At 38.8% G+C, this 16,695-nt stretch overlaps 1 protein-coding gene and 1 non-coding gene across 3 annotated transcripts in view; both read right to left on the bottom strand.

Annotated features, from left to right (window-relative positions):
- TMCC1 (transmembrane and coiled-coil domain family 1) overlaps positions 1–16,695 on the bottom strand; it is a 255,429-nt gene that overhangs the window by 216,725 nt on the left and 22,009 nt on the right. The gene's annotated exons all lie outside the window — the stretch shown is intronic.
- Positions 14,130–14,232, bottom strand: LOC122911000. Its single transcript, XR_006385344.1, has one exon. It is a non-coding gene; the product is annotated as a U6 spliceosomal RNA (small nuclear RNA).

The following is a 16,695-nucleotide window of genomic DNA, read 5'->3' as shown; positions in this document are numbered from 1 at the left end:
CAATGAAAGGCACTAAGTTGCTTAAGCCAAAAACCTCTGAGTCCTCACTCTCCCCCTCATATTCTACCCATCACCAAATTCTGCTGTCTCCTAAATATTATTGCATGAATTCCTTTCTATCCTTTCAACCGATACCACTCTTGCTAAGTAAGCTAACATCACCTCTCGCCCAAACTAGAAAACTTCCTAAGCAATAAATAGCCTGCATCCACTCTGGTACCCTTTCAATCCATTCCCTTGCAATAAAAAATGTTCTCATCAAAAGCATATATGACCCCTTCCTTTATTGTTTAAAACCCTTTAATGGGGGGCGCCTGGGTGGCTCAGTTGGTTAAGCGACTGCCTTCAGCTCAGGTCATAATTCTGGAGTCCCAGGATCGAGTCCCGTATTGGGCTCCCTGCTTGGAAGGGAGTCTGCTTCTCCCTCTGACCTCTTCCCTCTTATGCTCTCTTTCTCTCTCATTCTCTCTCTCTCTCTCTCAAATAAATAAATAAAATATTAAAAAAAAAAAACCTTTAATGGTTCCTCATTCTTCTTCTTAGAATAAAGGCAAAAACTTCTCAACATTATCTATAAAAACCTGCATGGGCAGGCTTAACTCTCCAACTCGAAGCATGTTCCTTCTCCCTCTGGCTCTTGGTTCTCAGGCCATGGTAGCCTTAATTAAGAGTCCTCATTTTGCCATTTTCCCTTCTACCACAGGACCTTTGCACCTACTCTTATTTTTGCCTGGACAACCATCCCTCCTCTCTCTGCCAAGTTAACATCTATTCTTCCTTTAAATCATAGCACAAATATTTCTTGAGGATGCAGTTTCTAATCTGGTCAAATTTCATTAATATCTTCATTTATCCCACTATCACAGTTTTAATTTAGCATTTAATTTAGTATTAATACTTATCCCCTCCATCGAACTACAAGTTCCATAGGGGATGGTATCACATTAGGTTGTGTTACACATTTTATCCCCAATGGCTGGGTAGTTTAATAAAACCATACAGCACAAATGAACAAAAATATGAACGAAGTTCAAGAACCACTGAACAGCGTCTAGGCTAAGTCAAAGTTCAGTTGCCAACAATCACAAAACATTCAATACAGATCATGTTCCCACCACCATAATCCTTACTATATTTAATTTCCTTTACCAAGGTACCGTTAGTAGGAATAATGAAGTTTATTTATAAGAGTCTTCTTCTACTGACTTCCTATTTAAATGAGAAAACCATCAAAAAGTCAAACTCAATTGAATACTCTAAAATACAGCAATCTAAATGGTTTGATCAGTTTTCATAACAAAATCACTCATTTTTTTTTACATTTCATTGTCAATTCCCAAAGCAAAGAAAATCTCTAGTTTATCTTGAATCTGAGACTCTTACTCAACTTATCTCAAGACAAATCACTGAAAATAAAAGTCTACTAAAAAACAACACTTAAGTTAAAACCTCTAGACACTTAAAAAAATGTTCAGTGAGAAAAGCAGAAGAATGCAAGGCAATGTTTGGATGAAAAACCCTTTTCCACCATACAAAACAAGAAGACAGACATCTTCCCCATGAATTCTGGCAAGGTCAATTCCTACCCTTATTCACAAAATTCTTGGATAGCTTCCTTGGCCTAAAAAAACCCCACGCTATTTCACAGTGACTGAGTAAAGCCCGGGTATGGAGATGGTTACTTAGGGGACTTGCTTATTTTGATGGTAAGCAAAACAGTTCCCTATGGTGTTTCAACAGTTCTAGGTCATAAAAACAGTGGGTATTATAATTCATGACAAAACAAAAAGCAAATAAAGATACCTTGTTATAAGCAGAGTCTACAGTATCAGAAATTGTTAACAATTTAGGAAAAGATAAACATCTATCAAGAAATTATGAGAGCTTCGGGCACCTGGGTGGCTCAGTGGGTTAAAGCCTCTGCCTTTGGCTCAGGTCCATCATCCCAGGGTCCTGGGATGGAGCCCTGTATCAGGCTAAGCAGAGAGCCTGCTTCCTCCATTCTCTCTCTGCCTGCCTCTCTGCATACTTGTGATCTCTGTCAAATAAATAAATAAAATCTTTTAAAAAAAATTATGAGAGCTAAAGAAACACTAGTTATTAAGATTCAAGAATGGCCAAATGACTTAGCATGAAAATTTAGTAACAAACCTTCCTCATTCTCCAAATTTTTAATCTCTTCAAAAAAGGTTAACAAAAAGCTGTCAAAGCAAACAATCTAGAACTATGATTTTATTCTCCTGAGAGAAATTATACATTCTGTTAAAAACAACTATATCAATTCATAATTGATACATCATCAATGCATGTATTCTCTTAAATTTTGGGCATTACCACTTTTTTGAGAGAAAAAGAATGAACATGTGGTGCCTGGGTGGCTCAGTGGGTTAAAGACTCTGCCTTTGGCTCAGGTCATGATCTCAGGGTCCTGGGATCGAGCCCCACATCGGGCTCTCTGCTCAGCTGGGAGCCTGCTTCCCCCCCTCTCTCTATGCCTGCCTCTCTGCCTACCTGTGATCTCTGTCTGTCAAATAAATAAATTAAATTAAAAAGAAAAAGAAAAAGAATGAACAAGCAATAAAAAAGTATTAGTGGTCTCATTACACTGCTGGTAGGAATATAAAATGGTGCAGCCATTATGGAAAAGTTTGTCAGTTTCTTATAAAATTAGACATGCAGTTATGATACCTAAAATCTCTCTCCTTGGCATTTATCCCAGGAAATGAAAACATATGTTCACGTAAAAACTTGTATATGAATGTTCACAGCAGCATTATTGATAATACCCTAAACTGGAAATATGAATGTCTCTGAATAAGTGATGTTTTAAAAAACTCTCTTAAATCCATACCATGGAATATACTTAGTAATGAAAAGGGAGAAGCAATTGATATTGATACATGTAACAACTTGGATAAATCTCAAGTGCATCATGATTAGCAAATAAAAAAGCCAATCTCAAAAGATTATATGACTTCCTTTTATACAGCATCCTCAAAACAACAAAACTACAAAGATAGAGAATTGATTACTTGTTGTCAGGGGACTGGGATAAGGACTGTATGGAGGTAGTTTCCCAAAATAAAACAATGTTTTGAACTTATGCAGTAAACATTAACTGCCCTTGAACTTTAAAGTTTTAACTCTGGCCCTGTCTCCAGTGAAATTATTTGGTAACTTTCCCCATTCAACTAGCTGATTCACTAAATAAGCAGCAGCTAGTAAGGCAAAACATGGCAATGAGGTACTTCTGTGTCTGAGTCATTAAGATATTCTTACAGGATGTTTAAGAAGGACAGACAGGGAGATGCAAAGTTAAGTCTCAGAACCACAGCAACTCCATTCTTAGCTGGTTAACACAACATCGGGCTGTCAGCACCAAACATGGAAAGTCTATGCATAGAGGCCAAGAATGGCACACTGACAGTGGGTGTTAACTAAAAAATAAAGTCAAATGGACTAAACATTACTGCATTTTGATCCTAGACCTTGTTAACTGATTAAAAAGCACACCTTACTTGAGTAACTGTTTTTTCAAAAAGCAATAATACCATATTAAATGCACACAATTTCAAAAAATTAAAATGTAAAAAAAGCATTCCTTTAAAACTGACAAAGTGGGGCTAGAGGAGGAGTCTGCGGTGGCTCAGTTGGTTAAGCATCTAACTTCGGCTCTGGTCATGATCTCAGGGTCCTCAGGAGAGCCTGACTCTCCTTCTGTCCCTCCGCCTGCTCATGTGTGTGCTGTCAAATAAAATTTTTTTTTAAAAATTGACAAAGCAGGGGATTTAGGAAATAGCTCCAGTGTACATAACCAATACCTTTCATTTATTCCTAATTTTTCTAACTGAGAGTTGGACAAAAACAGTACTCCTAGACTTTACTTACCCCAAAATCTGTTGGGTATTTCTAGAGGCAATTAAATATAATATTTACAATTAACATATTGCTGAAAGCTAATAGCAGTAATTTTTGCAAAGATGTGCTAAGAATGTAAGCCTGAGCACTACCCAAAAGGAAAAGTTTCAAAGTACTGCAGCACCAACCATCGTAACTAATTTGCTAACCTTCAGCTTCCTCACAGGTTACCTTAGTACCTACCCTCACAAAATCATCATGAAGATTAAATGTAAAATACTTTTAACAGGGTCTGGTATGCATGAACATGAATAAAGGGAAACCTCATTAAATTGGAGTCAGGAGGCCAGTAGGGGGAGCTCTCATTGGCCTACCACTGGTAGTCAATTGCACACCCAAGAGGAAGAGGTACCTTGCAAGCCCATTACTATCCCAGCAGAAGGTTTTTCTCCTGCTGCAGAGGATAATAATAAATAATTATTTATTGAGCCAATGAGACTGTGACAACCCAGCCAATGAAAAGCCACTACACTCTGAACCCCCACTGGACTTTCTACTCCAATGGACTTATTGTTTTTAACAGTCCTCTCACTCTTCCCTGTCCCTCTATAAAGGAGTTGAGATTCTCTGCTATTCCCAAATAAGTCCATTTTTGCTGGTAAAATAACTGAGTTTTCTTTTTAAGGTTAACATGCAGAATGAGTACAATGAAAGTATTAACTAAAAACAAAACAAAACAAAACAAAAAACTGGGAGCCCCTGGGTAGTGCAGTCAGTTGAACAGCCGTCTAGAGTCATGATCTCAGGTTCTTGTGTAGGCTCCAAGCTCAGCAGAGGGTCTGCTAAAGTTTCTCTCTCCCTCTCACTCTGCCCCATCCCATGTTCACTCACTCGTGCGCACACACTCTTTCTCTCAAATAAATAAATCTTTAGTAAAAATTACTTTAGGGGCACCAATGGGTGGCCCAGTTAGGCGTTTGCCTTTCAGCTCAGGTTATATTCCCAAGGTCCTGGGATCAAGCCCCACATTGGGCTCCTTGCTCAGCACCTGCTTCTCCCTCTCCCTCTGCCCTGACCCCCACTCATTCTAACTTTGCTCTCTAATAAATAAAATATTTTTAAAAATAAAAATAATTATTTTAGGAAATGCTGGGCACCTACATAGACAGGTGGAGCAGCATCTTAGCTCCTACTAGGAATGCTACAGCAGGTGTTTCTCATTACCCTGGGCACAACAACCTTAACTTCTTTGATGGGAGTTTTTGCCACTCCATTTTTTTTTCTCAATTTGGTAAGAAAAGGAAATCACCAATCAAGCCTAATTATAAATTTACAAGAACCTGGAAGAATCAGTAAATTGAAGACAAAACACAATAATATGCAACTACTATTCTTTACAGGTTTAGAGACCTCTTTTTATAGCATCACCTCATATTTGTATACCACATTGTAGTTTCAAATTCCTTCTTTTTTTTAAGATTTTATGTATTTATTTGACAGAGATCACAAGTAGGCAGAGAGGCAGGCAGAGACGGGGGGGGCAGACTCCCTGCTGAGCAGAGAACCCAATGTGGGGCCCGATTCCAGAACCCCGAGACCATGACCTGAGCCAAAGGCAGAGACCCAACCCACTGAGCCACCCAGGCGTCCCTCAAATTCCTTCTTAACACATTATCTCATTTGATCCTTACAACAATCCTGTGAGATCCTTGCTGTTACTTCACATTTTACAGATAAGGAAAATGAGGCTTAAGTGATATGTTGAAGGTCACACAACCAGCAAGTAGAAGAGCTGGAATTTAAACCTCTCAACTATGGGACCATAGCTGCCTCTCTAAATGGTGATAAGTTTTACAATGCTGACATTATAATTTTTTGACCAGCATCCTCCATATTTCAGCAAATCATTAACAGCCTCAAGGTATAATGAAAATTTAGAGTAAATACAAGAATCACAGGACTTTAAGAATCATTTTAAAGTAATCTCTCATTTCACATATGCTTTTATAAAAAGAAAATGTTTCTAGTAGTCAGGATAAAAAAAAATTTTTTTTGTTTAATGTTCTCATGTTTCAATGCCTGCAAGCATTTGTGGAAATCAAGGGGCTGAGGAAAAGAAGAAAAGGATTAAAAAATACAAACCCCAAGTTACCCTCTATTATGCCTGATTACCTCCTTGTTTCCAATTTATTTGTTGAGGGAGGGGAAAAAGACTCTTATTGATAGGCATACTTCAAATTTAAGATTTTTTCTGATAGTCCACATAAAAACTTGTATACAAATGTTCACAGCAGCACTGTTCATAACAGCAAAAAAGGGAGTCAATCAAAATGTCTATTCACTAATACATAAATAAAATATGGTATATCCATAAAATGGACTCTTATTTGGCAATAAAAAAGAACTGACATACTACAGAATGGCTACACTATGAAAACATGCTAATAAGTGAAAAGAGCCAGTCACAAAAGACCACATTTTATTTAAGTTGATTTATATGAATGTCCAGAATAGGCAAATCCATGGAGACACAAAGCGGTTAGTTTACCTAAGGCTAAGACAGGGGGCGAAAATGGGAAAAGACTGCTAAATATGTACAGAGTTTCTTTTTGGGGTAATGCAAATACTCAGAAAATGGTTGTACAACTCTGAATATAATAAAAACCACTGCCGCGTACATTTTAAATGGGTAAATTCTAACGTATGTGAAATATACCTCAATGAAGGTAATAAAACAAGATGTTAAGAAAGGGAAATAGGTACTTGGTATACAGAAACTCTGTATATTACCTTTGCTTCACTTTTCCATAAATCTAAAACTCCTAAAAGAAATAGATAAATAAATCAGTAAATAAAATTACATAGTAAACAGCTGAAGTATGAGGTGCAGACTAAAGTAGCACCACAAAACTTTAAAAAGATTCATACACAGTGTCTCAGACAAAAAAGTGAATAAATATTAGATGTAAAAAATGAGGTTAGGGGGCGCCTGGGTGGCTCAGTGGGTTGAGCCGCTGCCTTCGGCTCAGGTCATGATCTCAGGGTGCTGAGATCGAGTCCCGCATCAGGCTCTCTGCTCAGCAGGGAGCCTGCTTCCTCCTCTCTCTCTGCCTGCCTCTCTGCCTACTTGTGATCTCTCTCTGTCAAATAAATAAATAAAATCTTTAAAAAAAAAAAAAAAATGAGGTTAGGCCTTGTTCACAGGGTTACACAATAGCACAGGTAGAGGAACAAAAGATCTCACAGACCTGGAAAAAGCTCATCATTCATTTGGCTAAACACCTTCCTCTTCCCCTACCTACATAAAACTTTCCAAGTAAATTTGCTTTCAAACACCCCCAAAACTTCTAGAAACATGTCTACACAGAAAAGAAAATGCTGGGGCGCCTGGGTGGCTTAGTGGGTTAAAGCCTCCGCCTTTGGCTCAGGTCGTGATCTCAGGGTCCTGATCTCAGCCCTGAATCAGGCTCTCTGCTCCACGGGGAGCCTGCTGCTTCCTCCTCTCTCTCTCTCTGCCTGCCTCTCTGCCTACTTGTGATCTCTGTCTATCAAATAAATAAATAAAATCTTTAAAAAAAAAAAAAGAAAAGAAAAGTGGGAAACAACACTGCCACCTTATCAGCGTAAAACCACTTCCCATTCACTACGGATCAAAAGCTTTTATTAGAAAAACATTTTAACACAATTGTGCCTTATCTATTTCTAAAGACTAAAGACCTTACTCTCTATAGATCAGACCTTAGAATAGGGTTCAAGACTCAAATTACTGATAAAATGTAAAGGATGTCAAGATTTGTCATATTGGCTTCTTAAAATAATATAACACTCAAATTGTTTAAAAAAGGATATTGACCAGAAAGAGCATAAAGAACTTTCTGAGGGAAGGAAAATATTCTACATCTTAATCAGATTGGTGTTTATAATTATATATATATATATATATACAGCTACATGCATATGCAAAAATTCACTGAGCTATGTATACCTCTTAGACGTGTGCATTTACTGGAAATTATACAGTTTTAAAAATGGAATTTAAAAAAATAGTATTCCACAGAATTATCTCATTATCCCAAAGCATATGATGTAGTAAGAGTCAGATTTTCATCTTCTTTTAGTAAAAAGAATCAAGCAGAGATAAGTAAAGCAATCTTCTCTGGTATCTCAAAATCAAGAAGAAAAACAGGTCTCCCAACTCTGTTCTATCATCAATCTAACCTTTGTGCTTCAACGACAATGACACTGAATCTTGAGACTCTTCTGAGAGAAAAGAGGGCAGAACCAATCCTCGTTAAATCAACATACTCAACATCTCCAAATGCCATATCCTTATTCTCCAAAAAGAAAATTATTTAAGTAAATTCTATGCCCAATGTTGGGCTCAAACTCAAGACCCTGAGATCAAGAGCCACATATTCTACCAACTGAGCTAGCCAGGCACCCCAAGAGAAAATTATTTTTATCTAGAACTGGTTATGAAATAATACAAAGGATGCAAAATAAGTTCTCGGGTCCATACTCCCTCCAAAAACTATCATGATACGACCTTGTACTTCATTCTGCAGTTTTTCCAAGGGTGTTCTAAGGCACCATATTCTCCTACCTTAACTTCTGGCCATTTACATGTCTAGCGTGAGAAAGTAAAGAGTGGACAGGTTAGGCCTCAACGGACTGAAATGGCTTTTATTTCGGTTACAAATTTTGGCATAGGACTAGATCTGAGCAGCCAACTATTTATTTAATAAATAAAGGAACTAAATCCAAAAATAGTTAAGAGACTTGCCCTAAGATTTCACAGCTAAGAAGTGGAAGAGTCAAAGCTGAATCCAGCCTTCCATTCACCATACCACACCTAGACCTCTGCCCAGTTAGAAGCAGCATACTATCTTACCTAAAGTGTTAATTACACTCAGGGGGAAAATAGTTCATATTATCCAAATTCTCATGCCCAACTGTCTCATGGCACTAATATTCTAATTTATAACCAGAATTACAAATTAATTATCAGAATTATAGCTGTCATCCAAGTTAGAGTCAGTACCTTCTTTTCTCAGCTGTAAAATTCCCTTGGGATTAGTATCAAAAGGTTATTTGGTACATAAATAATCAAAGCAAACAGAGAAGGATGGTTTTTTTGTTTGTTTTGTTTTATTTTTTAAAATATTTTATTTATTTATTTGACAGAGAGAGAGAGAGAGATCACAAGTAGGCAGAGGCAGGCTGGGGTTGGGGGGGGAGCAGGTTCCCCGCTGAGCAGAAAGCCTGATCTGGGGCTTGATCCCAGAACCCTGAGATCATGACCTGAGCCGAAGGCAGCGGCTTAACCCACTGAGCCACCCGGGCACCCCCAGAGAAGGATGGTTTTATTTATTTATTTTTTTAAGACTTTATTTATTTATTTGACAGAGATCACAAGCAGGCAGAGACACAGGCAGAGAGGAGGCAGAGAGGAGGAAGCAGGCCCCCTGCTGAGCAGAGAGCCTGATGTGGGGCTCAATCCCAGGACCCTGAGATCATGACCTGAGCCGAAGGCAGAGGATTAACCCACTAAGCCTCCCAGGCGCCCCAAGAAGGATGGTTTTAAAGAATATATGCATCAAGTTCTTCATAGAATACTATCTTAGTTCACCAAAGACTTTCATACAGTCATTTATCTGATCAGCAAATACTGAACTGCCTACTAGATGTCAGGCACTGTATCAGACCTAATGAAAACAAAGATACAAGGGACTTTGGTTTAGGTAAGCAGACAAAACAGATTATGGTAAGGATTATGATGGGACAGCCAAAGTGCCACTGAAGCCCAGAGAAGCAACATCTACTCTAATCTGGAGGGTCAAAGAAGTCAAACCAGCTTCTTACTCTCCCAAGCAATAACATTTGCTCTAGAAGCTCAGGATTCTCACTCTTTTTTTTTTTTTTTAAAGATTTTATTTATTTATTTGTCTGAGAGAGAGTGAGCACAGGCAGACAGAATGGCAGGCAGAGGCAGAGGGAGAAGCAGGCTTCCTGCTGAGCAAGGAGCCCGATGCGGTACTCGATCCCAGGACGCTGGGATCATGACCTGAGCTGAAGGCAGCTGCTTAACCAACTGAGCCACCCAGGCGTCCCGGATTCTCACTCTTGAAATATACTTTTTTAAACACTGGTCTCTTATTGACATAAAAGTCTCCAAAACCTATGTCTGAGAAAACACACACACACACACACACACAAAATCAGCATTACAATATTAACCTGTTTATGTAAAATTGTGTTACATTCATATACCCATACGTGCATATATTTTCAAAGGGACATGTATGGAAGGATATTTACAGAAACTTTAATGGTAATCATTCCTGTGGGTTAGAATTTCAGATTGCTTCAACTTCTTTAAACTTTCCTGCATTCATTTTTAAAAATACTCTGTCCCACCCTATAGGGATGCCTGGCTGGCTCTGTCAGTGGAGCATGCAGCTCTTGACCTCAGAGTCAAGAGTTCAAGCTCCAAAATGGGTGAAGAGATTACTTAAAATAAATTTTAAAAGAGTACTGCTCTAGTTGTTTATTCTGCTGTAACCAAGGTGAATAGAAGAGGGCAAGCACACAGACCAGAGCTGAATAAACTATCACTGTACCTAGATCAACCTGCCTCCCCTATTCAGAGTATTATTTGTCACACGGGGGACACTAATGCAACACACTTGGTACCTTTTATTTACACTTCTAGGAGGGCCACTTTTGGGACAGTTTCTGGAGAAACAAGAAAGGTAGATGGGGACCAAAGATAAACAGGCTATAATCGCAGTGCTAATGTGTTTAGACTTCATTCTGTGGATGATAGAAAAAGAGAGGTTTTCTAAAGACAGTCGACTCCACTTTTTAACAAGGTATCTGGTAGCAGCTAGAATACATAAACAGGAAATGACATAAAGACAAAGAGATGTGCTGAAAAGTTGTGGCTCTATGTTTAAAAAAAAAACCTAGAGAAATGCAAATTTTTTCAGCACTATCTCTGGTGGATGAGAACAGAAGCAGTCTCCTACTTTCAGTGTCATACATTTCTATAATCCTTGCACTTCTTAAAATAAGTGTGTATTATATTTATAACCAGAAAAAATAAGAATGACTTTCACAATAATTCAAGTGGGATGCAGGGAAAATGATGAAAGCCTGGATTATAAACTCTATAAGGGCAAGAAACTGATCTGTCTTATTTACCACTATGTCCCAAATACCTCGTACAGTGCCTAGCATATATTAGATGCTCGATAAATGTGCCAGAATAAATGAAAGAATAAATGAGTGAACCAATGTACATCCTAAAGTTTCAATAAAGAAGAAACATTTCAAAAGTAAAATACGCATTTGCTGGTCAACATAAAGAGCAAGAACAGAAAGAAACTGAAGATAACCCAAGTTTTACAGACTAGTTGGCTAAGTGAACGATGAACCATTAATCAAGATAAGTAAAACTAGAGGTGGCATAAGTATACAGGAATGCAGAGAGATCGTGACAAAATGTCAGTGAATTTGGTAGAAGGCACTAAGTTTCAGGAACCAGTAGGGAGTGCAGGCTGAAGATGCAGATTTGGGAGTCATTTATATGAAGCTACATCAGCGATCAGAGCTATCAGAAACCCATTACTGACTTTCATCTTAACAGCAGAAAAAGAGAGGCAGATCAAAATAAAATACACCCACTATTCTGGGGCCCTTATACCCTGACTTTTTTTTAAGATTTTATTTATTTATTTGAGAGAGAGCGAGCACAAACAAGGGGAGAGGGAGAAACAGACCCCCTGCTGAGCAGGGAGCCTGACCTGGGACTCTATCCCAGGACCCCGGGATCATGACCTAAGCCAAAGGCAGACGCCTAACTGACTGAGCCACCCAGGCGCCCCTATACTCTGATTTTTGCCCCACTAATTCTTAAACCTAGATTCTGAAATAAAAAACACCTTGGGCTTCCAGTCTTCATCTCTCATTTGCTTCCTAATAGCATACAAACGCCCATAGCTGTATTTTTACTATTTGCTACAAAAAAATTCTGGGCTTACAAATCCAGGCCAGATCAGAAATCCAATACACTTGGCATTATTTACCATAAACATACAAAATTCATATGCTGGTTTTATTCAATATTACCACTGGCAAACTAATATAAAGTAATGGTTTGTCACTGAATTTTTAAAGTTTTGGATTAAAACTTTTGAAAAAATTAATGTTTTGGGAGATACTCTTTATCAATAGATAATGTTTACAGATGTTTATTCACACACTAGGGCAATAAAAGTTATTTCTGAATATTTTTTTCTTCTTATTCCATGATTACAACATGATACTTCCAAACTGTCCTCAACTATGCAAGTCTCTTCCCTCTCCAGTTCATTCTATGAAATCAAGTCTCCCCATTTCCTTTGTTTTAGTCCCACCCAGAGAAATCCATCCTCCCTATCTCAAACTGCCTTTATCTAAAAACTAATTTCAAAAGGTCAACAAATAGGTTAGGCTAGTCTCATAAATGTAGAGATACAAAATATAAGACTAACTTGTCTCCATGCTTTTATTCATGTTATTTTCCATACCTGCAGTGTAATCTAACCCTTTTTTCCAACATTTATCCAAATAGAAGCCGCAGATCATATCCTTCTAACCACTTCAACACTCACCTAACCTACTCTCTGCCTTCTTTAAATTCCTATAATACAAATTAATGGCCTTCAAAAGTTAACTATGGGGGTGCCTGGATGGTTCAGTCAGTTAAGCATCTGCCTTCAATTCAGGTCATAATCTCGGGGTCCTGAGATCAAGTCCCACATCACCTCCCTGTTCAGCAGGGAGTCTGCTTCTCACTCTCCCTCTGCCTACCTCTTTCTCTGTGTCAAATAAATACATAAAATCTTAAAAAAAAAAAAAAAGTTGGGGCGCCTGGGTGGCTCAGTGGATTAAGCCGCTGCCTTCGGCTCAGGTCATGATCTCGGGGTCCTGGGATCGAGTCCCGCGTCGGGCTCTCTGCTCAGCAGGGGGCCTGCTTCCTCCTCTCTCTCTCTGCCTGCCTCTCTGCCTACTTGTGATCTCTCTCTGTCAAATAAAGAAATAAAAATCTTTAAAAAAAAAAAAAAAAAGTTAACTATGTTTTCCTCTATCTACATTGGGAAGTAAGCTTCTTGAAGAGATATGTCCTGTCAATACCGAGTACACAGTTGGCATGCAAAGAATACTTACTAAATCAATGGTGGCTCTGAATCTGTATCTTAGATTTTTGGCTTCCCAGCCTTCCTTTGGCTTCCACAGTGCCATATACCAGAAATAAAATATATTATTTTGATTTTAATTTTACTAACAGATATTAGACTAACTTAAACTAAATTTATTTTATTTTAAACTGCCAAGTCTGTCACCTTATTTTAGGACCATAAGAAAGAAAAGCTTAGGGACACCTAGGTGGCTCAGTCAGTGAAGGAGCTGCCCTCAGCTCAGGTCATGATCCGATGACCCTGGGATGGAGTCACACATTAGACTCCCTGCTGAGCAGGGAGCCTGCCTCTCCCTATTCCTGCTGCTCCCCCTGCTTGTGCTCGCTCTCTTTCTCACAAAAAAATAAATAAAATCTTTAAAAAAAAATCGTAACTGTTAAAACACTGTAAAAGAAACCATTATTTTTGCAAAGTAAAAAAAAATTAAACTCTAAAATCCTATTAGAAGTTTGACAATCATAATACTGTACACTTCTTCAGTGTATTTACATTCTTTGCCAAAATATGACATAAAACACAAGGAAAAAAATTTTTTTCTTTGTAAATTATTTTATTCAAGAAGGTGGGAAAAGGGCGCCTGGGTGGCTCAGTGGGTTAAGCCGCTGCCTTCGGCTCAGGTCATGATCTCAGGGTCCTGGGATCGAGTCCCGCATCGGGCTCTCTGCTCAGCAGGGAGCTTGCTTCCTCCTCTCTCTCTCTCTGCCTACTTGTGATCTCTCTCTGTCAAATAAATAAATAAAATCTTTAAAAAAAAAAAAAAAAAAAAAAAAAAAGAAGGTGGGAAAAACAGACATGGGGGGCGCCTGGATGGCTCAGTGGGTTAAGCCTCTGCATTTGGCTCAGGTCATGATCTCAGGGTCCTGGGATCGAGCCCCGCATCGGGCTCTCTGCTCAGCGGGGAGCCTGCTTCCTCCTCTCTCTCTGCCTGCCTCTCTGCCTACTTGTGATCTCTCTCTGTCAAATAAATAAATAAAATAAAATCTTAAAAAAAAAAAAACAGACATGGGCTGAGCTGAGCCCTGAGTCTCTAAAAATATGGAACACTTCACCAATTTGCATGTCATCCTTGTGCAGGATCCATGCTAATCTTCTCTGTATCATTAACATGAGGGAAATCTTAAAGTTAGTCAACTAGCCAGCTTTTTTTTTTTTTAAATAAAGATTTTATTTATTTCAGTAAGAGAGAAAGCACAAGTAGGGGAGTGGGAGAGGGAGAGGCAGATTCCCCTGTTAAGCAGGGAGCCCGATGCAGGACTCCATCCCAAGACCCTGGGATCATGACCTGAGCCAAAGGCAGCCACTTAACCACCTGAGCCACGCAGGCCAGATTTTCTAAACCTATCTTTTTTTTTTTTTTTTAAAGATTTTATTTATTTATTTGAGAGAGAGAGACAGTGAGAGAGAGCATGAGCGAGGAGAAGGTCAGAGAGCGAAGCAGACTCCCCATGGAGCTGGGAGCCTGATGTGGGACTCGATCCCGGGACTCCAGGATCACGCCCTGAGCCGGAGGCAGTCGTCCAACCAACTGCGCCACCCAGGCGTCCCTCTAAACCTATCTTAAGAAAACAATTTTCTTTTTTAAAAACAGTTTAATCCAAACAATATGGCACATGGCACTATTTAGGGATATGTATGACAGGAAAAATAATCATTCTATGAAACTCCCATTCCATCCTCTTTGGGTAGATGTTAAGAAAGCTATTAGTTGATAAATACCTAGTCCCATCCTAATATGTGTAGAAAACCCAAGGTAATTCTCCCAGAGTAAAGGAAAAACATATAGCCAAGCAAAACTGAAGTCTGTGACTTCAGTCATTGTGGGGTGGGTTATTTCACACTTTCCAATTCAGCTTATCTGGTGACTGACTCTGTGTATGCTTGTTTTCAAGAAACAGACTTAAAGGCCATACTTAAAGTAAATTTTTGAAAGTAAGGCCAGGAATGAACTGAGTCACTGAATCAGAGCTAGAAGGGATTCTTAAAAATTTAAAGATGAGAAATGAGACTCTGATTAAGTCACACAGGTAGTTGGAAACAAAGGTTAGAACCAAGGCTTCTAACTTCTAGAAAAAGTTATTTATTAAGTGCCTAATATGATGAAGAACTCTGCTAGGAGTTAGACCAGTACCCACTCCTGCTTACCAAAATACTTTCCATGGATCTTCAAACACATTTAAAACATCAATTAAGGCTGGGGCACCTCGGTGGCTTAGTCAGTTGAACATCCACCTCTTGATTTTGGCTGGGGTCATAATCTCAGGGTTGTGATCTCGGGGTTATAGGATCCAGCCCCACATCAGGCTCCCATTCTGTGGGGAGTCTGCTTGAGTTTCTCTCCATCTGCCCACCCCCTGACCCCCATTGCATTCACATGCTTGCTTGCTCTCTCAAATAAATAAATCTTTAGAAAAAGTAGTCTAGGGGTGCCTGGGTGGCTCAATGGGTTAAGCCTCTGCCTTCAGCTCAGGTCATGATCTCAGGGTCCTTGGATGGAGCATCGGACTCTGCTCAGCGGGGATTCTGCTTCCCCCCCTTCTCTCTGCCTGCCTCTCTGCTTACTTGTGATCTCTCTCTCTCTGTCAAATAAATAAATAAAATCTTAAAAAAAAAAAAAGTAGTCTACATTAAGGCTTACATTCTAAGGAAATTTCTGTATTAGGACAAGGCAGTGTCTACATCTCTAAAAAGCATGTTAAAATAAGGAGGTAAAAAGGGGCACCTGGGTGGCTCAGTGGGTTAAAATAAGGAGGTAAAGAAGAAGAAAAAAAAAAACTTTAAAGTAGTAAAGAACTTAAAATTTCACCAAATTACCTTTCTTGTCCTGATTGTTGTTTATCATTAAAAAGAATAAGACCATCAAAAACATCTCTACCCAAATCTCATGACCCAATAGTTTAAGAAAAATGAGCCTTATTCCTGTTGGAAAAATGATCTGTTTTTGTCACATCACACTGAAGAATTAGCTCTGTCTCTGGATTAGAGTACAGCCATCTGAGGACAAAAGTCTAGGCAGAAAAAGAAACAATACTGGAATTTGATAAAGACCACTCAGAAATACAGCATTTAGGTGTTTCAATGGCACCTTTCATCTAAAAATCTCAAAACAAATATTATTTACATTACCAAGAATCAAAACGGTGGCACCATGGCCCAATAAAGAAATAAATCAATGACCCAGAGGGAATTCAATACTAATGTTCTGAAATTTAGCCCTCTGTTGTAAAAAACAATATCTAGTTACAGTTGACTCTTGAACAACGAGGGGGTTAGAGGAGCCAACAACCTGCAGAGTCAAAAATCTGCATATAACTTTTGACTCCTTAAGAACTTAACTACTAAAAGCCTACTGTTGACTGGAAGCCTTACCAACAATATAAACTCTGATTAACACAACTTGTGTACGTTATATGCGTTATGCATTATATACTGTATTCTTTTTTTTTTTTAAGATTTTATTTATTTATTTGACAGAGATCACAAGTAGGCAGAGAGGCAGGCAGAGAGAAAGGAGGAAGCAGGCTCCCTGCTGAGCAGAGAGCCCAATTCAGGGCTCAATCCCAGGACCCTGAGATCATGACCTGAGCTGAAGACAGAG

The sequence above is a fragment of the Neovison vison genome, chromosome 6 (genome assembly GCF_020171115.1).
Source record: "Neovison vison isolate M4711 chromosome 6, ASM_NN_V1, whole genome shotgun sequence".
In the NCBI taxonomy this organism is placed as follows: Eukaryota; Metazoa; Chordata; class Mammalia; order Carnivora; family Mustelidae; genus Neogale; species Neogale vison.
Note: the sequence above shows the minus strand (reverse complement) of the source record. Positions and strands in the feature narration are given on the sequence as shown.